General features: G+C 39.3%; 2 protein-coding genes across 19 annotated transcripts in view; one reads left to right on the top strand and one right to left on the bottom strand.

The window, feature by feature from the left end:
* The window catches only part of MED12L (mediator complex subunit 12L), a 336247-nt gene that overhangs the window by 149287 nt on the left and 161283 nt on the right, over window positions 1-25677 (top strand). The window lies entirely within an intron of this gene.
* The window catches only part of P2RY14 (purinergic receptor P2Y14), a 56507-nt gene that overhangs the window by 24186 nt on the left and 6644 nt on the right, over window positions 1-25677 (bottom strand). Inside the window, exon 2 of one of the 3 annotated variants that reach the window (XM_049629683.1) lies at window positions 15502-15573. The exons of 1 other annotated variant lie outside the window; for it this stretch is intronic. The gene's annotated coding sequence lies outside the window, so the exon portion shown is untranslated. Of the gene's footprint in view, window positions 1-2471; window positions 8868-15501; window positions 15574-25677 lie in introns of those variants that run through there. One more of the 3 variants, XM_049629684.1, reaches the window with a different exon arrangement.

Genomic DNA, 25677 nt, shown 5'->3' with positions numbered 1-25677 from the left:
TTCTTTTTTTTTTTTGAATAGCTGCTCTGTGCCAGATATGAACATATCTCAATTACTGTCTTAGCAGCTCTGTGGGGCGATAGCTTTATTGTGATGTTATATTGGTTATGGAACAGAGGAGGATCATAGAGGCAAAAGAGCTGAGAAGCAGGCATAGCTCAAGGTCACGGTAGATTCAAATTCAGCTGGCCTGCTGCATTCAGAGGCCCTGCTTTTTCTACCATATAAGATTGCATCTATAAAAATCTGAGTCCCCATAATATTGACTATATTTTATGCAGTGTGATTGTTGCCACTGTTGTGTAAACAGCTAGTAAAGAGGCTCAGCAGTCCTGTGCTCTTTCACATCTCCAACTTATGTTTATGTGTAAATTATAATTTTTATTGGGCACATTCATCTTGTTAGATCAGAGGTAAGATATGGGATAGGTGAGAGGGTACTGGATTTGAAGCCAGATGGCCTTTTCCTTTAAGACCCATCGTAGGCCTTCATTAGCTGTGTTGTGTTGTTTGAGTCGATGAACCTCCCTGGACCCTAGCTTCTTAACTGAATAGAGCCAGCAATTTAAGGTATTTCCCAGTGTAATTTGGCTGCTGGAGACATCCAGTGTTTTTTTAATTTCATCCAGTCTTGATAATATCTATACAAAGCTTAAAAAGCAGAGGGCTGTATCTATGGGTGTTCATTGGAATTGTTATTTACAAGTCTTGGATTTCACTGTCATATAAAAGTTATGTAAAATACCATTAAAGGTTTTTTTGCATCACCCTTGACTTCTGGGACTGCCTTTTGAGACTATGTCTCTCTTCCTTTTTTTATTAGATTGAGTCATATAAAATTGTTAATAATTGGCTTTTTTTTTTTTTTGCCTACAAAAATGGAAGTTTCATATGGTTAGTGTAATACATTTAATAGGTATTAGTAAGATTGCATATGAATGGCTAACAAAAAAAAACCTATGTAATTTATAGGGCATATGGCCAAATGTAAGTAAGTCTAGATCTTGGTTATGTTTTTAAAACCAACTTTTACTCTGGATTTTCTTTCTCAGATGATCTTGATTACACGTGGTAATCCCTATCAGTAGTGAACTGTTTTGTGTTGAAGCACCAAAGGTGAAGAAATGTTTTCCCCTATAATGGGTGGGGCTGATGTGGAAAGCTGTCTAGAACAGAAGGAGAACTAGAGATAGAGAGAGATTCCGCCCCCCCCCCCCCCACCATGGATGCTATCTTTAAGAGGGAAAACTGGCAAGAAAGTTGGTAGGTGTAAAAATGAATTAGAAGAAGACTTAAGAGGTTGTGTTTTATTCATTTAGAGAGTCATTTATTAAGAAGAGTTATAGCTTTTTAAAATCACTAAATTTTGTGACTTTTAAAATATTTTTGATGGCAGAGTAGGGAGACACTTGTGGTTTGTAAATTATCCTATCACTGCCTTCTTTCAGTTACAGTATGCTTAGAATTTCTCCAATAAATGGAGCTCTTATAAAGCTTTTTTGGCTGGGAAGTATAAGGAGTGGGTTCTCAGCACAAGTTTTAACTTATTCTAAGCATTAGTTTTAAAATTATCTGTCAGTCTAGATTTTATGAAATTTATTACACAGTTTCTAGAAAAAACAAGCAAAAATAAGATGCACAAATTACGTTCTTTGTCCTTGCCGTCCACAAATTAAAACCAAAAAACTTCTGAATACTTGGTATTTAAATGTTTGGGAAATCTCAGACGAAACCAGACATTAAGAGTCAAGATATGAAAAGCAAAACCTAAAATATTAAAAAAAACTAAAATAGCAGCTATGAGGCTTATTTATTCCTGTGTCTTCCCTGTGAAAATTAGTTGTGAGTCACCATTAAATCCACACGAGCAGCTCAGGTGTTTAGGTTTCAGAGAAGACTTCACATCCTTCCTTGCATGAAGTATTTTACCTTTGGTTTCAGTTTTTGTGAGTTTGTGGCAGTTTGCTCTCTTAAACCAAAGCTGCTTTGCCTTTTTTTCTCTTCAGCATTTCATTTCTTTATCGGACTCCGATAAAGAACCGACCACCTATTGGAAGATTACATCATAGCCGAGCTATATCCTTGCTCCTTAACATATCCCGAACGGATTTTAACCCACTGTCCACACACACACACACAAACAAACACTGTCTTATGTTTTACAAGCCATAAGTTTACAAATTAAAAAACAAAACAAAACAGGGATTTCTTAAAGTCTAATGCGTGAGCCCATGGAAGAAAATCCTGTTCCATGCAATTAAAAGGCACATTTACAGGGAAAAGTTAATTGGACTTAGTTTAGTTTTTGAACCTGGAAAAGTCAGATCTCACTGATAAATCTGTCACTTATCATTTAATCCATGAGAAAAAAAAAACAATTTAGGACATCATGAGCACAAACAGCCATTTCACATTGGAATCACAAATATTCTTTAAATATACTCTGCACTGAATGGACCGTTTTTACTTACCAATTTTTCCAGCCTCCTGTCGTCTCCGTAGGCAAGGCTGGATCAACAATGGAGTGTAACATCTGATGTTGAGGGAAATAGATTTAGCTTTCTGCTTGGGCTGCTCGTGTTGACCAGTGAGGAAATGCTATATTAGCTCTCAGACCAAAACATTTAAAGTACTCTATGAAATGCTGACATCTTGCCAAAGGCCTGAATGTCAAGTACTACAGATGCCCAGTCCTCTTTGGAACCCAGCTCTACTATGTGCTTGTGTAAGTGTAAGCACTTTATGCTTAGGGTTGCAAATTAGCAAGGCGTGGTATGAAACTGGGTACAGAGAGAAAGGGGAGAGCAACAGAGCAAGCGAGAGCTCCAGTCAGCAGGAGGCTAGATCTTTCCCATGCCTAGCTGTGACCTCTTCCTGGGAAGCTGTTGTAAGAATAGCTTCTGTGTTTATTGGGAAGGATTTTCAAATTGTACTTCACGTGGCTTCAACTAAACTCCATGAAACTTGTTGGAAAATCAAAAAATATTTGAGAGTAAAATAGACCAGAACACTTGCCACTTTCAGTTAGCAGAGGGGAGAGGAGGAGGGCTTTGCAAGTAGGCAGATCACCTAGGAGTCTTGATCAGCCAAGGCCAAGATAGCTGTCAAGTGAGGAGAGAGATTGAAAGGTGATGCCGTCTCCTTTGGATCTGTGTGGTTGACCATTCTACCTGGACCCAGTTCTAGGGGGTCGATTGGCGGGGCCTGGTCTACTCTGTTATCCTCACACATTCCCAACCTTGAATTGAGGCTGTTGTGACTTTAATCTTTCTTTACGTTACCCCTTCCTCTTAAATCTGGTTTCCAAGCACCCTGTTTGACCCCAATTTCTGGATTCCTTCGTCATTTAACAAATTGTTGCTGGGATTTGTTATTCTTACATAGCACTCTCTATTAATGCAGTCATCTCAGGAGGAAGGGGGCCAGAGTCTCCTCTATTCTATCCACTTTGAACATTTACTCATTTTACCGATTTCTTTCTCTTTTTCTTAGGGCAGCAGGTTCATTATCAATCATGCTTATTTTAATTATCACACAAAAATAAAACAACCTCCCTCAAAGTTCTCTCTGATTTAAGCCCTTTTTTTAGGTACTACTGTCTATTAGTCAATGAAGCTATAAACCATTAAATTATAGCTTGATCTCATCTGCTCATACCCAATCACCAAAGCCTGATGATTTTCTTAACACCTAAATATTTCTTGTTTATGATTCCTATTAAGCTTGTATTCCCTACCCCAGTCTACTTACTCCCCAGTGCCTACCCTCTAGTCACCCATGAGAGGGATCTCTCTAAAATACAAGTATAGCCACGTCCCTTGGCTCCTTGTCACTTACAAGGTAAGTTCATCCTTTTGAATCTGGCAGATTTAGTGCTCTTTGATTGGACATTTTGCATCTTCTTCCACTACTTACCTTGAGCTTTATATTACTGTCTGCTTGTTCCAACTCCCTACAATACTTATGGTCTTTGTTTTCTTGCTTGGGCTTATGCTTTGCCCTCTCCCTGGAATACCTCTCTTCTCTTTTTTCCTGGGGCATCCTAAGTTTAAACCATGTTTTAAAAATTTCAGCTCAGGGCACCTGGGTGGCTCAGTCGGATAAGCGTCCGACTTTTGCTCAGGTCATGATCTCATGGTTCATGGGTTCAAGCACCGTGTAAGGCTCTGTGCTGACAGCTCAGAGCCTGGAGCCTGCTTTGGGTTCTGTGTCTCCCTCTCTCTCTGCCCCTCCCCTGCTCACGTTTGCTCTCGCTTGCTCGCTGTCTCTCAAAAATAAATAAACATTAAAAATAATTATAGAAGTTTCAGTTCTTCACATGCTACTCAGTTTTTGCTTTATCCATACATCCTCCGTTCTGTTTATATCTGATTTTTACATGGAGTCATCTTAAAAAATTAAATGTTTAGCTTTATCGAAAAATATTTTTGAAGTCCTAGATTTCATGTGTTTGTTTTTTATATCATGCTAAAACAATTACATAACGTAACAAATTTAGTAAATTTGTCTGGGTTCAGTGTATTCTGGACAATTTCTGATGTGTGGAAACACTCCTTTCAGATGCCGTTTGGCCCATACTCTAACTTTGGGAAGCTGTTCCTGATCCCACACACTTGGTAAAGTTACCCTCCTCTCTGTTAGCCAAAAAGACTATTGGTCCTTCCATCAACAATTGTTACATCCATTTGTTCATCTAATCAGTCAACTAATACTTATCAGTCATCAGCCTCTTCTGGAGGCCTGGTGGTGTAAGGACCCTGGGGTACAACCTTGAATACTTAAACTGTGTTTTTTAATTGTTCTCCTTTTATTCCTCCCAGCTAGATCCTTAGCTGAGGAAGGCAGGGCCAATATTGTGTCAATTTTGTATCTTCAGCACCTACCATTTTTACTCACAGAATTAAAAGTGAAGATGTGTTGACCTCTTAATTTCATCCAAGATTTACTTGTAGTACTTGTGTGTTTCCTAAATGAGACTTTTAAATATTGATAAAGGACAGTTAAAGTTAATGGGCTCACTTTTGTTTTTGACAGCTTATGATTTATATTAAAAATGAATGGATTTTATGAATATTCATTCGTATCTGCAGGAATCATTTCGCCTGTGGTCTAGTAACTGCTACCACTTGCTTAGATACACAGAAACCTGAGTCAGATGTATATATTTTAACCCAAACCAATATTTGGGATTATATGGGTCAAAGTTGGTTCAATTTATGATTGCAAGTTTTTTTAATGTTTATTTTTTGTGATAGAGACAGAGTGTGAGTGAGAGAGGGGCAGAGAGAGAGGGAGACATAGAATCCGAAGCAGGCTCCAGGCTCTGAGCTATCAGCACAGAGCCCGATGTGGGGCTCAAACTCAATAAACGGCGAGATCATGACCTGAGCTGAAGTTGGACGCTTAACCAACTGAGCCACCCAGGCGCCCCTATGATTGCAGTTTTGAAAGGAACATTTACTACATGTGGATCCCAGTGAGGAAAAATTATTTTTTAGAGGAATTTGTCCATTTATGATGGTATTCCTTTTGTAAATTGAAGGGAGACCTGAAGGTGCCTGAAACATGAATCTTTAGGTGTTAGGAGTTCAACACTCTTGGGGAATTATAAGGAAAAAGTATTGATGGAATTCACTAGCACTAAGCTAAGGACTTGGGAAAACTCAGGGGCATGATAGGCATGACATGACTAATGAGCTAAATATCAGTGTCTGACATTTAAGTCTGTCATAAGCAAAATCAGTTAAACATGGAGGGTATATTCCCATAAACGAGTTAATTTTAGAAACATACCCCTTTTTAAAAATTATATTTAAGTTGATAAAATATTTTTTAATTATTTTTTTTATATTTGAAAGTGAGAGAGAGAGAGAGAGAGAGAGAGAGAGACAGTGCGTGAATGGGGGAGGGGCAGAGAGAGAAGGAGACACAGAATCAGAAGCAGGCTCCAGGCTCTGAGCTGTCAGCACAGAGCCTACACGGTGCTGGAACCCATGAACCATGAGATCATGACCTGAGCCAAAGGCAGATGCTTAACCGACTGAGCCACCCAGGCACCCCTATCATGTCTGTAGTTTTACACTCTGCCAGAAACCGGTGAACTAACTGTCATGGGAGTCTCCCACCCCTGCCCCACACTCTCCTCTTGGGGTGATGACAACACGTAATGTGCAGTTTGATGTGTCTTAGATCATGTCCCATTTCCAAACGCACCATCTATCTTAATTTTTCACCTCTGGCCTTTCTTTCTCATCATGTTTCCTCAGCCTGGAAAAGGGCCTGTCTTCCATTTCTACCTGTTGAGCCCTTGTGCATCCCCAGGAATCCGGTTCAGAGTCTACTGTTTATGGAGCTTCTCCTTATCTTACCCCTGAGAATGAAGGGTTACCCCTCTGAATTCCTATAGGGCTTAATGTGAATTCTGACTTGGCCGCTTCTCAGACCTTGTATTGTGTCACAGATGGTAGTCCTTATCTCGCCTGGTTTGGGGAAAGGTGAGTCTTGTGCTGATGTTCCCTGAGTCTGTTATTCATGGAGTAACTTGACCTGTCTGCCAGGAGGGCAGGTGATTTTCCTGCAGTTTCTGTCACCCCATTTTGCCAGGGGTCTCCAGTCTGGCTTCCTGTGCTTGGCACATGACCCTTTTGCTTAGCAATCCATAGGCACCTTGCCTTCTAACACTCCAGCTCACTGAAAAGGGAAGGCCTTTTAGGTACAAAAAGGTGATTTATTTATTGTATTTAATAAATGAGGACCTCCACTATTTTTCCTTCTTCTTTTCCTAGCCCAAGCAATTTAGATCACTTCATGTATGTATGTGTGTGTTTCTTTAATTCAAACTAAACTAATTTAAAATTTTTATTAAAATCCTGCATTTAGGTACTTTAATAAATCAAATAATTTTATGAAATTTGTAATGGAAAATAGCAGTCCTTGCCCTTTTTCTATGTCCTCATGACCACGTCTTTCCCTTCTAGCTATTATTTTTAGGCATTAACCCTTATATTTCTACATAAATGACACTATTTGGCTTTCAGTAGCATCTGTTGACTTCTTTGTGTAGAAGATGAAGTTTCAGCTCCCTTGCCCTCCAGCACTTTTCCTCACCCGGTAATTATGTCTCCAGTCTCTGGACAAATCAGCATCACTTATTCCTATAATGAAAGCTATGTAAATATTATTTATTCCTGAAGCCCATCATGTGCTTTGAAAGGGATTACAGTTCCCTAGCCTCTTCTGGTGACCAGGAGAAACTGTGCCCTCTTGGTCTAATGAAGGCAGGTTTCCCTCAGGGTTTAGGCTGCTCATTTTGCCATTTTCAGTTCGTTAAGATATGTAAACATGCTATATAAATGTTAGCTCTTACCATCACTTCAATATTATAATTTGAGCCAAACCTCATTTAGCCCTGTTCTTAGCTATATGTGTATGAAGGAATAGGTTTAAAGTATTTTTGCCAATAGCTGCATTTAGAGACATTTGTAAAGTACAGGTCTGTGTTAATATATACAACCCTTGCTGGATAGCTACTTAGTAGCATTATTGCTCAAGAGAGGAAATGTCTGTGGGCAAGTCTTTGTTCTTAATAATTTTCTCTTGTATTGCACTGGAGAGGCCATCTGCTATATCAATTTTAGGCATTTTGCTTTTGGCAGTTTATTTAATAGCAGTTACTGCTATCTGGGAAAAGTCACATGTAGAATATACACACATTTCCAAAGCTATGTTTTGTTTTGTGTGTGTGTGTGTGTTTTTTTTTTTTTTTCTTTTAGTTGAAGTGTATCTGCTGTGGAAGGCCTTAATCAGGTTCTGATCTGTTACCTTGCTATCGTTTAGTTTTTTGCTTTTGGTAGTTTTTCCTGAAGCCTTATATTATATTTGATAAGCAAGGCTCTTGGTTTTACTCATTTAAAAATATAGAGAATCCTTTAGAACATAAAAGCTTCTGTGTCATAAATAGGAAGGCTGTGGTTTGGCTTGTGGAGCTGAAGAGACTGTTGGGCGACCAAGTTCATGTAAGAATACACAATCTGAGGGAGAATCTAACAGATGACTGACGGGGTGCAGGAGGAAGACAGTGACCCTTATTTGTTGGTAAAAATAGTATTTGGGGGAATATCATAGTATGTCATACTAATTGGTAACTCTCATATAATAGTGTGACTTAAATATCTACTTAAAACTTTTGTTCGAAAGGGGAGGGTGTCTAGATAACGAGCATCTACTAGAGAAAAGGTCCATGGTGGTTTCATAATGCATCGCAGAAGGATGTGGGTGTGAATGAATGCTCAGTGGCTGGCTATCTCTGCCACCAGTGCCTTTCACAGACGTCTGCAACTGAACACAGCCCCTTTTCCTGCAACCTTCTAGTCCTTCCCTAGGGATCTCAGACAGTGTGTCAGTGCCGACCCTTGACATGAAACCAGTGGCTATCTTTGGCTAGAGTTTCATACAGGATAAAATAAGGTAGAAATTACTGCAGGTTTGTCCAGCATGGAGATAGAGTTAGATTAATCTGTGATTCTTTGTAGTTTCCCACCTAATAAGTTAGAGATATTTGGATACATGAGGGAGCTTTGCCTCTGATCTGCCAGGGGACCTTCTAGTTCTGTAATCTCTCTCCATCTGGAGGAAAATGGTCTAGTGTTACCTACCTTATTAAAGTTGTTAGCAGGGTTAATTGAAGTAATGTATATATATACATTTTATATTTTACTGTAGTCCCCAGCCAAAATAGGTGGTCAGTACGTGGCAGGGGCTTTTACTAATATAATCGTAGCCTAATTGTTACTTTACAATTTTCTTGAAAATGTACTGTCATTGAATATATGGTAGATATAGATAGAGTGCTATGCTTTTTGCACCTCTAATAAGTGCTGGGGTTTTTTAAAATGTTTTTTGTGTATTTGGTGGGGGGGGGGGGGGGAGGGAGGGAGGGAGAATGAGTGGAGGAGGGGCAGAGAGAGAGGGAGACACAGAATCCAAAGCAGGTTCCAGGCTCTGAGCTGTCACCACAGAGCCTGAACTGGGACTTGAACTCACAAACGACAAGATCATGACCTGATCCAAAGTCGGACACTCCCCAACTGAGCCACCCAGGCATCCCTGTAATGTTGATTTCTAAGGAAAGATTCATATTTGAGAGTAGGTCTTTGGCTCAATAACCATGGTTATGGGAAAGCTCTCTAAGATGACATGGCCATACATAACCCTGGGAAAAGGATTGCCGAATTAGAGACATATTCTCAGGAGGAAATAATATGCAGGAGCCTAGCGAACTCACACCTTTAAAGACAGGCACAGCTGATAGAGTGCTTCCTGAGTGCTTTAGTCTGTGGCCTTGCTTCCCTGAACCCGGGGCGAGGAAGTTGGTTGTCTCCTTTCCTACCCTCATCTCACCCAGTCTATTTTTTTCTTAACTGAAGTTTACTTGACATATGATGTTACATAGTTTCAGGTGTACAACATAGTGATTCCACAATTCTTTATGTTACCCAGTGTTTCCCATGTTAAGTGTTGTCACTGTCACCATCTGTACCAGTAAGTAACACTGTTATTACAGCATTGTTGACTGTTTTCCCTATGCTGTACTTTTCATCTCTGTGACTTATTTTATAGCTGCAAGTTCATATCTCTTAATCCTCTTTATCTCCCTCTTCTTCACTGTTGTCAACTCCAGAAATTTTTAGGGCTCCACTGTTTTTAATTAATGTAGACAGAAGTGTGGTCCCAAAGCCTCTCCATTGCCATGGATCTCATCAGATTGCTGCCCTACAGGAGAGACTAAAGCTTGTTATGCTAATGGAATTATTTAGCAATGTCTTGATGAGTTTCTCTTATTGTAAAGCCCAAGAGTGGTTAAATAATAGCAGAGGCATGGGGCGCCTGGGTGGCTCAGTTGGTTGAGCGGCCGACTTCGGCTCAGGTCATGATCTCGTGGTCCGTGAGTTCGAGCCCCGCGTCGGGCTCTGTGCTGACAGCTCAGAGCCTGGAACCTGTTTCAGATTCTGTGTCTCCCTCTCTCTGACCCTCCCCTGTTCATGCTCTGTCTCTCTCGGTCTCAAAAATAAATAAACGTTAAAAAAAAAAAAGTTTAAAAAAAAATAATAGCAGAGGCAGGGAACATTTATTTTTGCTTAGGTAAGGAAAACAAAAGCTCATATGAATGAGCGTTTTGTAATTATTTTGTTAGTTCAGCTGTGTGGTTTTATTCCATTCTGGCTTTTTTGGGAAATGACTTAGAGGTGTTTTGTTTGTTTGTTTGTTTTTATTTTTGTTTTTTTAAATGGGCCATAGGGGAAAAAGTAATGTTTGAATTTGTTAAATGATTTCTTGCCATTTGTAAAAACAGATATTGCATATCACTCCACATAGGAAATCCGTGCTGTTAGGATGCTTAATGTTCTATCGGAGGCGTTTAGTTTAAAAAAAAATAAAATAAGAAAGCTGCATGTGATATAGATGCTTCTGAACTTCAAAATAAATGGTGTGGTTTTAAAAAGAAAATGGTTATGACAGATTGTAGACCTTTTTGATCTGTTTCCTCAGAATGTGGAGTGGTTTCTAAGTGACCTTGCCTGGAAGGCATGCTTATGTAGCTGCTTTCTCTGTAGCTGTTATTCCACAGCTTCCGTTTAATGCTCTTTCCACTGTGTGCCACTTGCAATGTTGTATTTAGTTTAAATATTTATAGGATCTTGCCACTGTATATTTTTCCTTTAGGCAATTGAAACATTTGTTGACCTGTAGTCCTAGAACTGTGAGAGGCGGCATATCTGATTGGTGAGACTGGGATAGATGGCCTTAGAGCACGGACTAGCTGTGGAGCCTTGAGTACATTACTAAAGCTGTCTGGGCCTCAGAAGTCTCTTCCTTTGAATGATGTATACAAAAGCAGTAATAATATTTACTTCAAAATATTATTGTGTGCCTGGCACACAGAACAGTGAATTAATGTTCCCTTCCATAAGTATTATTTCTTTGATGGAGAATTAAAAAAAAAAAAATCTTGAAGGAGACTTGCATGGTGGGGGTTTCTTGTTATCTCTAAAAGGTAATGATTGCTTGGAGAAAACACAATTTTGAAATTGAGCTTAACTCTAGTATTTATGGATCTGTATCTTACCATAATATTCCTCTGTCCTGGCCATGCTGTTCTAAGTGTCATTTGGACCATTTGGCACAGATGTGATTTATGCAAACCTTTAAATGCCATGTTTCTTCTCCATGCTACAGCATTCGAATGGTAACTAACATTTGCTGCTTCCTTTTCCACCTTCCCTCTCTAATTTGCTTTAAGCATTTTGTACTCAGATAGCGTAAGAATCAATTTGTTTTGGGGGTGCCTGGGTGACTCATTGAGTTAAGTGTCTGACTTCAGCTCAGGTCATGATCTCACAGTTCGTGGGTTTGAGCCCCATGTCGAGCTCTTTGCTGACAGCTCCGAGCCTGGAGCCTGCTTCAGATTCTGTGTCTCCTCTCTCTCTGCTCCTTCCCCACTCGTGCTCTGTCTCTCTGTCTCTCAGAAATATATATATATATATATATATATATATATATATATATATATATATGTATATGTATGTATAAATGAATCAATTTGTTTTGGCCTCAAGTTCAGTTTTTTTGACATGAAGCATCTATAAAATAGTTAGTGAAGATGCAGACCCAGTATCCATACAATTCCAATCTGTGGGTCTGTGGTGCACTGAGGAATTTATAGACCAACTTTTGGGAGTCATCATTCAGACGCCCAAATAAGAGCTCTTATACTACTTAAGGCAACCCTGCAATGGATCACGAAGATCTGGAAGCTATGTGGTAGCTGGCTCAGAGGTATGATCAAATACTCGAGAGCCTCACAATAATTACTTACAATGCAATGTCACCACTTTCTTTAATTCTGTTGCTTGGCTTTGCTGTCATAAAAATATGTTCCATTAAGTGCGCTGCTTATAAAGCAGATGAAGAGAATTTCTTGTTGTCTTCCTGAAGGGGGAACACAAGATTGATTAGTGAAGTGTGGTCCAGGATTGGCCCTGGGTTAAATTCCAAGGTGTACCTTGCAGCAAGGAATGGGAATTTTCATTTAAATCTCCAGAGCTGTGACACATCCTGAGGCCCTCGGGGGATTTTTTTATTTCTCCCTTTGTTCACTTTCGACCTAGCATCCAAAACTGATGTGGTCCTTTTACAGAGTCCTGTGGGGCAAGGACCACGTCTGCCTACTGCGTGGTAGAGAAGGTGTGCTCTGGGGTTAGATGTGTCCGTGCCATTCTTCCCCTCTGCCACCTCCCCGACAGGGTCGCTGTGTTAGTTAGGTGAGGTTGTGCACATGCAATGCAAACACTTTGTGCCACAAAGTATAGCTAACAAATTCTAGTACTATTTTATGGATCTCTCTAAGTTAACATTATTGTATTCTCAACCCCACTCCTCCTTAGCAGGCATATTTTAGAAACAGACACGAGCATTGTTAATTCCGCGGGCATCCAAGTGTGTTCTTGAGTTGCATTATCATTTAGAGAGTGTGCAGATAGGACCTGAACACTTCATGTCAGTGGTAAGGTTTGGCTGTGGGGGAGCAGTGAACAAAAGCAGGCAGAGAGTGGGGATAGGGATGGTACTGTGATAATAGGCTTTTTACTCGTATCCTCTACGGCTCAGTTCACGCCTCAGTTTTTTTTCTTTCTTCCTTTTCAAGTAGGCTCCACGCCCAATTGCATGCTCCACGGATTGAGCCAGCCAGGCGCCTCTCATTGCCTCAGGTGTTTTGTTGTGTGTGTGTGTGTGTGTGTGTGTGTGTGTGTGTGTGTGTGTGTGTATTTTGAGAGAGAGAGAGTACATGTGCATGAACTGGGGAGAGGGACAGAGAGAGAATCCCAAGTGGTTTCCATCTCACAGACTGTGAGATTGTGACCTCAGCTGAGGTCAGGGGTCTGATGCTTAACCGACTGAGCCACCCAGGTGTCCCATTGCCTCAGTTTTGTTTTTTTTTTTAATTTTTTTTTTTTTTTAACATTTATTCACTTTCTGAGAGACAGAGACAGAGTGTGAATAGGAGAGGGACAGAGAGAGAGGGAGACAGAGAATTCAAAGTAAGCTCCAGGCTCTGAACTGACAGAGCCCGACACGGGGCTTGAACTCAAACCATGAGGTCATAACCAGAGCCGAAGTGGGGCACTTAACCAACTGAACCACCCAGGCATCCCCCCATCCCCCCCTGCATTGCCTCAGTTTTAATGAGCATATTGGGTTACCTAAAATCTGCGTCTCCTTAAAATTTTCAGTCTTTCTCTCTCTCTCTTGGTGGGGGTGAGGTGGGGTGGTGGTGTGGTTCCTGTAGTGTCTTTTTAAAATGTTTGTCCAGACCCTGGTTCTAGCAATATGTTCTAAAACCGTGTATGTATGTGTACTTCTTTGTTTTGTGTTGAACAGCAGACTGCAGTATTTGAAATCTTAAATAGAGCTAATGGATAAGTAGATGGAAGTGTGTCTTTGAAGATGGGTAGGAGTTAGCCTACCTGTTCAGTCTCTACCTTGTTCTCCCACAATACATCTATGATTCTCTGTGGTTACGGGATACAGTTTGAAAACCATACCATTCTGGAAGATGTGTTTGTTCGACAGTAATTCTGTCCCACAAGTTGCAACCACGGGCTGCATAGATAATTCAGTAACTAAAAACCAGTGAACTGAGATCAGTGCTCTTGCTAACGTACTGTGATCATCTGGCTTGCTTTCACAAATAGGCACTCCTTTTGAACTGTGGTGTGTTTTTCTTACCTTCAAGATTTGTGGAGAAACTTTCTGACCTGAAGTACATTGCCTCTGGTACTTTTGAAGAGATTTCATTTACCAAAGACTTAGCCAAAACAGATTGGGATAGAGTCAGCTTAGAATTTATTATTTAAGTTGGGACACTTTTGAGAGTTAAACACAGTGTTAATTATACTTACATTAGGCCTGCAGGAATGATCTAGATCTGCCCTAGACAATCGGTACCTATGTTTACCCTAAGATAGACACACTCTGCATAGACAAAATAGAAATTTTGAATACCCCGTTTTCTGAAAGCTCGGGACTTATCTGAAATCTTAAAATGTGCCTCAAGACAAATGGCCTTTACATTGTCCCTCCTTGAGGTGCTGTGATAGGAATGGCATCTGCTATGAGTCAATTTATTGAGCATCTTCGAGGTATAAATACTCAGCTAGTCCTTACCAGGATTCTTCACCAACCATTGAAAAGAGCAAATTGCTTTTCCAAACAAACATTTAAAGAGTCTTGGCTTATAGTTTAGGCTCTGTGTTTTCTCTGTTCTAATAGTGATTTCTTCATGAATCTGACAGAGGTAATTCATCTTGTTTTCTCCCTTCTGTAGTCCCTATATTATATTTTAATTCCAAATTATTTGGAATCCAATCTCTTTTTTGTTGCGATAAATATTTCATATTTCTGTGCACTCTCAAAGAGGACCTTGGCATTTTCTATTTTTTGGCTAACCATAGCATTCAACCGACCATCAATGGATTCTCACTGTACTAATGGATACGCTGGGGAGATCATTCGCAAGGGTGTGGTGGCTGAGTAGGAATGTGTTTCAGTTGTAAAAAGAATGAGGGCTATTCAGATTTAATGGACACGGTGTTTGAACATGGAGAAAGGAGCCAAAAGGTCATCTTATCCAGCCTGGGGAAGTTATTTATAAAGGAGTTGATATTACCAGAAGATAAAATGAACTTCTGTTCACCTCTGATTTCCTCCTTTACCTAGCTCTACTAATATCTTTTTAAAACTAGTTTTTAAATGACTGTTCACCTAAGTACAACTCAATATTGACCAGCTTTATTCCCTGATGGTCACTTTCCTGAGTATGTAGGCTTTAGGACCTAATCTTAAAAAAGTAATAAATTCCTTATTTGTGTTAAGTGACTGTAAGCATTTTTCCCTATTCAGAATACCATCTATGCTGTGGTTGTACTCACACTAAATTATACTCAAAGCTAAGGCATCTATAGCATACTCAACCTTGACCTTTATCCTGAGGGTAACACATGTATGATGTGTTCATCATCTGCTGCTGTTCATCTCTACAGACTGAGTTCTGTGAAATTATGTGTCTGGCCCCTTTCATTCTGTGTGTTGCAGGTCAAGCATGGCCTGGTGGTCTCTGTGTTTAATGGTTGCATGACATTGGCTTTGATTTATGGGAAGCATCTTGATCATCAGAGCCATGTTTGTTTATACTTTTAATTCTGAAAGAGGGGAGAGGTGGAATTTTCTAAACTACATTATACTGTTTCTTCTCCTCATTTGAAAATGCATATGTGTGAAAAAGAAGACAAAAAACAAATTGATGGAGGTTGTAGTGTGGGTGGAAATATATGGGCAGTCACTGTTTTATACCAATATCCAAAGCTAGTTTCTAACCTACCTATTTGGAAATAAGGAATTTGATAAATATTTGCCCAGTTGAATAAAATGATAGGCATAGCTTACCTAGAGATGTGAGAAGGGACGGTTGCTGATGAGGAAGCCAAACCGAAGGGCCACTACTTGGTAGGCAACTCACTGGTAAATAATGGAGAAATGGCCGTTAGTTCTCTTACATTCTGTTAAGGAGGTTGGTTGCTTCCTGTTGGGATAAAGCCAAAATGCCCACAAGAATTCCTTCCATCACTGGTTCTTAAATAATTCCTTAAATCACTGGTTTGATTGTTGGACATGGACCAGCAGCACTGGCATTGTCTGAGGACTTGATAGAAATGCACATTCTCAGGAATGACCCCAGATTCCCATCCCTGAAACAAGGTCTGTGGGTGAGCTCAGGGATACATGTTCTGGCAGTTGTGTTAAAGTTTGAGGATCACTAGTAAACCAACAATTTGTATCATCTTTAGGTTATGAAGTCCTTTCATAGTTTGTTGAAAGCCACAATGTACAATACATTTTATATATTAGTGGGAGATTGGGGAACCCCTGATTAAATACTCTGATATAAACCATTTTAATTAAACAAATTTTTTTTAATGATTATTTATTTTAGAGAGAGAGAGGGAGAGAGAGAGTGTGTGTGTGAGTGTGAGAGTGTGAGCGAGTGAGCAGGGGAGGGACATAGAGAGAGGGAGACACAGAATCTGAAGCAGTCTCCAGGATCTGAGCTGTCAGCACAGAGCCCTGTGCGGGGCTCGAACCCACAGACTGCAAGATATTGACCTGAACCGAAGTCGGACGCTTAACCGACTGAGCCACCCAGGTGCCCATAAGTATTTTAATTTTCAGACTGTATCCTGCTAGAATTTGTAGATTCTAAGCCACACACCAGTTTTTGTTTTGTGTTTTTAAAATTTGATAATAATTTGTCTGCAGTAGGATGTGTAGCTGTGGTCCGTGGTTTGCCACCAATTTTCTTCATGGAAAGGTCACACCCTGAAATTTCCAGACATTATTGCTGGGCTCTGCAGGGTGGTCCTGACACCTGCTTGCTCAACTGTAGACTTGATGGGGTAGAGGCTCTTTTTGTTGCACCTAGCCAGGCGCGTAGGAAGGGAATTTAGTGAAGACTTAATCTTCAAGTTGTTTGCTTTAAGCAGTTTAATTAAAGAAGACTTATTAAGGCATGCGTAGGAAAATTAGAAAATGTAGAAAAGTGGAAAAAGGAAAAGAAAGATCATTGAGAAATTTATCCTTGGGTAACCATTTTCTTGTAAATGGTAAAATAAGGAAAAGAAGGGTCACAAGAAGTAAGTTTCTATCTCCTGCTTAATGTGCTATGGTAATAGTAGTAGCAATACCATTATTAGCAAAACCTAACATTGAGTTTTTAGAATATGCCAGATACTCTTCTAAATTCCTTTTCTGTATTAACTTATTAAAATCTAATAACTAATGTATGAAGTAAGTTCCGTAAATGTACCCCAATAAAACAAGGACAGTAAGGCACAGAGTGGTTAAGCATCATACCCAAGTTCACACAGCTGGTAAGGATGTAAGTTGCAGCAGGGGGTGCTTTAGTTCTTGGTCTTAAACGTGTCCTTTCTACTGCTCCTCTAGGATGATGGGAAAACACGTGCTGTCACTTGCTGTCATTACTGCTGCGTGGTGGTGGCGGCGGAGAGGAGACTCATGTGTAAATGGGTTGAGGGTGAGGAGTAGGGCATTTTTGCCGGGTCAGGTGGGCACAGAGGTGGATCAACAACTTGTGGGCATGTATAGTTCCTATGATTTTAGGACTGCCCAGCACCTGTTAGTGACCCGGCTAATCACCAGCTTCACCTGGAAATACCTCCCATTCCACTGGCATCAACATGTAGAGCTGCAAAAAGAATGCCTGCTGATTGGGACCTTCCCGGCTTGCCTTGAAGTGATGGGCATCTGTTTAATTTTAAACATTACATTTTCTGTGCTGTGAACATACGCAAACAGCTTGAACCTGAAGGAAATGTATGAACTGGCCTTCACAATTTGCTGCTATGGTGGGGCTGACAGAATCATTATTGGTCACTGAGCCTTTATTATATTTTATTTAAAGTTTATTTATTTTGAGAGAGACACAGAGAGACACAGAGACACTGGGGGAGGAGCAGAGAGATAAGGAGAGAGAGAATCCCAAGCAGCCTCCTTGCTGTCAGCACAGAGCTGGATGTAGGGCTCAATCCCCATGAACCACGAGCTCATGACCTGGGCCAGAATCAAGAGTCGGGTGCTTAACTGACTGAGTTACCCAGTGACCCTGGTCACTGAGCCTTTAAATAATACTTGCTTATAAAGTTGCCTTGTACTTAGATCTTGAGTTTAATGCCAGCTTGGGTCATAATGACTTTTCAAAATGTCATGAGCTTTGCATGTGAGATCATTTATTTAATTTTCCTTAAAATTATTTCCCAGAACAGTAAGTGGAAATTTTTTTCTTGTTATATGAACGTAAAGAATCTAAGGGTGAATTGATTGACTATACCCAGGGAACAAGGACTGATCTCTAAGAGATAAATTAGAGGCTAAGATTGTGAACTGCAAAGTTGAAATTCCTGGATTCAAATCTGGCTTCCCCCACTTACCAGCTGTGAATGGCTAAAATACTTTAATTCATTTATTAAATGGGAATTACTCTCTGTATCCCGTAGGATTGTTGTAAGAATTCACTGAGCATTAGTGCAGTGCCTAATGTGTGGAAAGTACTTAATAAATGTTAGTAATTGTTAAATACTAGGAAGGCAGGTAACCATGGACAAAAGTTGAGATCTCTTCCTACTGTTCCCAACCCCTACTGACCCCAGTATATCTAGGTGACTTCCCAATGGCACTTTTTAACGCTGAATATTTTTCTGTCGAGTAGCTGTAAACCAGAAGGCAAGAATCATGTTTTAACCATTTCCTTATTGATGGATGTTTGGATTATTTCATATTTTCCTCCTCATTATAAACATCTCATACCTTATTTTCTCACTCCCTTGTACTTTCCCATTAAAACTTTGAAGGTTGTGTTTGATGTTGGTCTTTAGTTCCACTGCTATAATTGTTTTCATTATTCTGCTGACACTTGTTTGGTGGGGTATCAGGAAGGGTTTGGGCTCGTTGGGTGTAGTGTTAAATCATTATTGGGCATTATTGGGCATACTGTGCTATGTTTTAAAGAATCGAGTCTTTCCACGAGGGCAGGAGGGGTGTGTTTTAGCAGAGAAGAAAGAGGAAGCTGTCTAAGCACTCTTACTGAAAACTTCTTATGCCTGCCCAGTCTCTCGGAAATTCAAACCTGAACTCATTAGTTGGTATGTAATTGTATAAAGTGCTCATACGCCAGTATGGAGAGTGTTCTCATTTATATTCGATAGAATGCCTTTTCCCTGAAATTGTTCTTCAAATTGAGGTTTAATTTTGTTTAATGTTTATTTATTTTTGAGAGGGAGGGAGAGCATGAGAGGAGGGGGAGGGGAAGAGAGAGGGAGACACAGAATCTGAAGCAGGGTCCAGGCTCTGAGCTCTCAGTACAGAGCCAGATGCGGGGCTCAAACCCACGAACCCTGAGATCATGACCTGTGCTGAAGTAGGATGCTTAACTGACTGAGCCACTCAGGTGCCCCTAGTTTATATGTTTAAAAACTTGTCTAGTTCATAATCACAAGATCATTGCCGTCTGCGAGGAGGAGTCTGGGCAGTGCTTTCAAACTTCTTCCCGGCTGGCTTCTGGGCAGGCACAACAGCTTTCCAGAGGTGTGTTTTAGACAGTCTGAGGGAGTCTCTTCCCTTCAGCCTCCTGAAGACCATTTCTGGTTCTGTGTCTGATGTAAAAGTGTTTTAAGATTTTGTTTGAATAGAAGTTCTTCCTGACAAATGACAGTCATAACAACTCTGATTTAGAGGGGTCTCTGATTTCGTCTCTTTCCAGGGACTAATGGGAGGGACTGGAACAGGGCCTTGTGACTCTGATAATTGAAGGTGGCAGGCAAAGACTAGGGCATTCTGTCCTGGACGAGTATGACTAGTTCTGGTCCAAGGGGACATTTGATTGTTGTCTGTGCCCTGAACTTAGTTACCGAGTTCCAGAGCCCCTGCTGTAGGTTCTTGGCAATGTACACAGGTGCCTTTGGCTTTGTTGCCGTCGTACTTTGCTCATTTCCAGTTTCTCCTTGCTCCTTAGTGCTTCTGTGTGCATGGCTGTGGAAACTTCATGCTGATGGCTGCTCCTGGCATAGTGAGTTTGGGGGAGGCTCATCTGATTCCTGTTAAATAAGGAGATTTTTCCTCACATTCTCAATTTTTGAGGCATTCACAGGCCTCTGTTAAAATGAGAATATTAACTTGATCAAAGTTAAAATGCAAACAGATTTGTTGAATATTTGAAACTTAATGTTGAATGTGTCCAGAAATCCCAAGCAGAAGAAACCTTTAGGCTTATATTCATAGTACCAGCCCAAATGTAAAGCTGTTTGTTGTTGAGTGAATGAACTTAACATTAAATAATGGTTTGCCTAAAAGCATATAAACCTTCTGATTTACACTTCTAACTGAATGTTGAAAGAATAGACTCAGATAACAGATGTCAGCCTCTCAGCATGATATTTCACCTAACATCTTTTGGAGTGTTCACTGAGTTCACAATGACACTTTTCCTTTAAGAATGTCACCCAACAGAAAGAATCCTGAACTCTATTACCCTATGCCCACGGCCACAGTTCCAGAGATGATTGTGTAGCTGATGGAAAGATACCTGCAGACCCCAGAAATGTGAAGCTGAACCAGTGACATTAGTGAAAGAGAAAAGATGTGAATTACAATGTTGTATTTGCAAAAAGTAAAGTCTCTCTGCCAAAACAAAACAAGCAGGAATGAAACAGCTCAAGGACAAAAACAGATTAGAGGAAGAAAGTATGGCCTAGAGCATTTCCAGCTTCTGGTTTTAGTACAACCTAAGATCTCTGATCCAAAGGCATTTTAGTATCTCATCAATAAATTCACTGGTCTACAGGGCCCCTGTGTCGCTCAGTTGATTAAGCATCCGACTTGGGTTCAGGTTATGATCTTGCTGTTTGAGCCCCACATCAGGCTCTGTGCTGACAGCTCAGAGCTTGGAGCCTACTTCAGATTCTGTGTCTGCTTCTCTTGCTCATGCTCTGTCTCTGTCTCTCAACAATAAATAAGTGTTAAAAAGAACTAAAAAAATAAATTCACTGGTCTAAAACACAGCAAACAACCCCCCCCCCCCCCCCCCGCAAACACAGTTTGCCTAGACTTTAGACATTATGAAAATTATATTTGCACAAAAGCACTTGTATAATAGTATAGTCCTTTTTTGGCGTGTTGTGTTTTTTGACTTTCACATTAGTCTTAGCCATTTTTTCTTTGAATAATCTTTTCTAGCATTTTGAAGATTTTAAGTAAATGAAGGAGTGTATGAGTAAGTGGTACGAACGAATCAGTGTAAAGGAACTCTAGCCGTAGGAGAAAATCGAATCAGTGTAAAGGAACTCTAGCCATAGGAGAAAAGCTTTGAGATTTGGTGGCTTGTGACTGGGAAAAATAAAACGTGTGCGCAGGGGCATTTGGCTGCTTGTTAAGAAGACAGTCAAGAGTGAGAAGAAAAATTGCTGTAGCCATTCTATGAAAGAAAAGCTACCTCTTCCTAGGGAGGGACTGGTGTGCTCGGTCCTCGTATGCCATTGGATCCTGTAACTTGTATAAACTCCTTCCTGATGTGAAGTCCATGCAGTCTCTCGTGGGGTGCAGGTGCCTTCAGTGTGATTTGAAATGGGTGTTCAGGAAAACTAAGATTTACTTCATAGCTAGCAATAGTGAATTCTATCAGTGCTGTGAAGTCCTAGAGAACTTTTCAAATTAAACTTTGGGTAGCTCATTCTAGAGCGTATTTCCTGAATGGTAGAGTTTCTTAAATTCTTTAAACGAAAAGTTTATTTTGACTGTTACTGGAACCATTAACTAAACACTTCATGGACTATATGGCTTAAGACAGTATTCCTTACTGGGAGTTTATTTTTTTCTGCTTTTATTCTTTCTGACTTAAGGCTTTAGAAAAAGTTATACATTGAATAAGGCATAAAAGTAATGGAGTTCCATTAAGGGAATGGTGATAATGGAAACACTTGATGAGAAAAAGGAATTTAAATGCATAACTTAACCACATTGAAGTGGCTAGCCATGAAAACTCCTTTTTCTCTTCAAAAAGAAACAATGCCAGGTTCATATGGTACTTTCTTCTATTTTGCCCTAAATTCTAAGCAACTATTGTTGATAGTTTCTCTAACAAATTTTTTTTCAATGTTTATTTTTGAGAGAAAGAGAGAGAGAGAATGCATGCTTGTGAGTGGGCTAGGGGAAAAGAGAGAGGGGGAGAGAGGATCTGAAGCAGGCTCTGCACTGACAGCACAAGGTCTGATGCAGGGCTCAAACTCACAAACTGAGATCATGACCTGAACAGAAGTTAGATGCTTAACCAACTGAACCACACAGGTGCCCCTTGTTGATAGTTCGGAGCAATATTAGCTTGTGAATCTTGGGTAGTCATTAAACATAGAGGGACGTGCAAGCTACAAATAAATGAGTGCCTAGGTTCTCGTTTAGCTGTGAATAGTTTTCCTGTGGCAGTTCCTCACTTGAGGAAACATAAATGTCATCTGGGTAATAAAAAATAAGAATTGCTAAACAGTGAGTGCGTTTTAGCTCAGTATCAAGGAACCAGCTGGCAACATACAACTCTTCAGAACAGTCTCCTCATTTTTTAGTATATGGAGTATTTTTACCAACTTCATTGCTAAGTACTCAGAAAATGTTCTATGATCCTAGTTAATTTGTTAATTTCTCCAAGCCCTAATAAGTGGAAAAGAGTATTTTTACTCTTCCCAATCTTGTGCTTTCTTAGTAAAATCTCAAGGAAATAACTTGAAATGCTTTATATTAGATGCCTTAGGTAATAATCTTTGAGTAACAGGAATAATTCTATTTATGGTTTGACATATTTTTTAGAAGAAATATTACTAAAACATTTTTAAAAGTCCTCTAAATCTTATAAAATAATGCGTATGTTTAAGGCTATAGGAACAATGTCCCCAGAGAGTAATCTTTTTGAGTAATCATTTATTACTCATTTTAGAAGTCAGTTTAAAGTGGAGCTGCTAAGAATCACTTGACTGATGAAGCCTAATTCATTAAAGAGAATTTCGTCTATACTAATGAGATGGTAATTGATCTAATGCATATTCAAAGAGGAAGAAACTATTGTGAGCAAACTGTCCTCTGTTTCTTTGTGCTGGGTTAAACTGTTGTTCATTACAAGTGCTGGGTTAAACTGTTGTTCATTAAAAAAATGCAAACTTTGGATTATCCCTATCCTAGTTAAAAGCTTATCGTAAGGCAGGGCCAGACCATCACTTTCAAATGGAGACTTGTGTGTCCATTTGGATCACATTTGTGACTTTATTCCTGTGAGTAGATTTTCCATCCAGGATATACCGTAGGCTAAGCATAGGCCTCTTCAACAGGCTTTGTCTTAACCCATGGGGGCATTTGTAAATGAGCAACAGTGTTTATAGATCATTTCTTCTCTGCGAGATCTATTACCAGGTGAAATAAGGAGTCAAATAAACAATTCAAGATGGATTGTATACCTAAATGTAAAACTGAAACCATAAAGCTTCGAGAAGAAAATATAGAGTATGTTCACAACCTTGGGTAGGCAGTAATTTATTGGGATACAAAACACACTAATCATAAAATGAAAAGTTAATAAATTGTACCTTTTTAAAATTGAAAACTTCCATTTTTCATTTGATACCATTAAGAAAATGAAAGGCAAGCCACAGATTGGGAGGAAAAATACACAATACATACTTCTATTAAAAGACTCAGGCTATTTAAAGAATTTCTGTAACTCAATAAAAAAAAAATGGCCAAAAGACATGAAGAAACAATTCACTAAAGAAGATGTTTGACCAAGCAACAGATGAAAAGGTGTTCAGCATCTTGAGTTAATAGGGAAATGCAAATTATAATGATGAGATACTTCACACCCATTAAAATGGCAAAACAAAACCAAAAAAATTAAAACAACCCCCCCCCCCCCAAAAAAAACCCAAAACACCAATATTGACAATACTAACTGTACACAAGGAAATAGAACAATTTTTAGTTGGAGTATAAAGTAGAAAATCTACTTTGGAAAGCAGTTTGGTAACTTTTAATCAAGTTAAACATACAGCTAATGAGCTAGTAATTTAATTCCTTGGCTATTCACCTAAGAGAAATGAAAGCATATGTCCATAAAAAGCCCTTTACTAGAGTATTCATAGCAACCCTATTCATAACAAACAAAAATTAGGAATGACTCAAATGTTCATCAGCAGATTAAAACGAGTAAAGAAATTATGGTATACTTACAGAATACCACTTAGTAATCAAGAGGAATGATAGATGCCAACAGTGTGATCCCAACAATAAATCTCAAAATGTTAAATTGAGCAAAAGAATTCAACACAAAAGGTGTATGTACTGTGTGATTATGTTTCAATGAAATTCTACTACAGGTAGAACTAAGTTCTAGTGACAGAAATCAGGTCAGTGGACACGTAGGAGTGGAAAGAAGTATAAGGGAGCTTTCAAGTATAATATTGTATAATTGTATACAATTATATATATATATATATAATTATATATATATATAAATAAATTTATATATATATATATATAAAAAAGTATAATTGTGGTGGTGTTTACTTGGGGTCAAAATTCATTGAACTTACATTTCAAATCTTTCTATTTTATTGTATGTAGTTTACACTCCAACCTAAATTAAGTGGGGAAAAAATCGATGGTGTAAAACTGGCCTGTAGAGCAGTAAGGATGTTAAAAGCGTATTGTAAACTATGTGTAAATGGTGTAGGATGTTGGAAAGATGGTGGGGAATATGCACCACACGAGCTCTCAGAAAAAGGCAGGTCAAACAGGAAAGGCTTTCTAGGCAAGAAGTGGTTTATGTTCTGTTTTGAAGATGGAAATTGAGAAATGTCAGAGATTGGCCATTGAAGGGAAAATAATTCCAAATAGGATCAAGATCTCAGGTCAAGGGATCAAGACAAGGATAAAGGAAGACATGCTTTTAGAGTTCAGTAAAAATATTAATTGAATTTGTTTCTCTACTCAGTGTATCATTTCCCACTCCTCTGTTGGTATGTCATTTTCCTTTTTCAAGATTCAGCCTAATTTTGTTTCTTCAGTCCACTGGATGCTTCAGCACACAGTGTTCTTTCCTTCTTCTGAGCTCCTATTATAACTGCACAGTGTAGCACATAATTTTTCCTAGATTATAGCCTATATGTTCAGTGGGTATCTTCTCAAAATTATTTCTTGAGGGAAGGTAGTTTTTCTTCCAATGCTCCAAGTGAAAGACTGAATCCACAATAAAATGCTGGTTAAGATTCTTTGGATGGAGGTTTGATGTGCAGGAGAGGACATCTGGTGGAACGTAGCTTTACTACATCTATATATATGAGTGTTAATGGCTATCCTTTTTGATTGTCACCTGTATACCAGACATTATGATAACTGTTACAATAGTTATTTTTAGGTAGGCATTTTTATTCTGTTTTTACAGATGCATAAACTGAGCAGACAGAGGTTTTGACAAGCTAGAATTTGAAGTGTCTCTCTTTGGCTTCCACTGTTGTTGTGGTCATCAAACTACTGTACTGTGTTACTGAGAAATAAGGTGATGGTGATGACATCAGTAAACATTGATTGTACTCTTATGTCATGCCAGTCATTCTTTGGATACTTTATGCATGTTCATTTAATTTCCATGATCAGTGAGGAAACTCATAGAATCATTGAATGAATAACTTTATCAAGGTGATATCAGAGTAAGTGGTGTGGTGTCAGGATTTGAAACCACATAGTCTGATTCCAGAATGCATGATCTTTGCTCTTTACTGTTATGCTATATACCTTGGCTTTGTAGACTTGAGGACTTAGGATTTAGTGAAAGTCGTCTTTTAGTGAAAGCATAGTGTGTACCTTTTCTTAGGTAGGGTAGGAATGGATTTAGATAAAAACTAGTGAGGCAGAATGTTGTTTCTTTGGAACAGTTACTTTGTTCAGATCCTCCTTACTGCCGTCAATCCACTGAACATTTGTGGGGAAACTTCACTGTGCTATTTCCTTGTAAGGCTA

This window comes from Panthera uncia, chromosome C2, assembly GCF_023721935.1.
Source record: "Panthera uncia isolate 11264 chromosome C2, Puncia_PCG_1.0, whole genome shotgun sequence".
NCBI lineage: Eukaryota > Metazoa > Chordata > Mammalia > Carnivora > Felidae > Panthera > Panthera uncia.
This window is presented reverse-complemented; position numbering and strand designations above follow the sequence as displayed.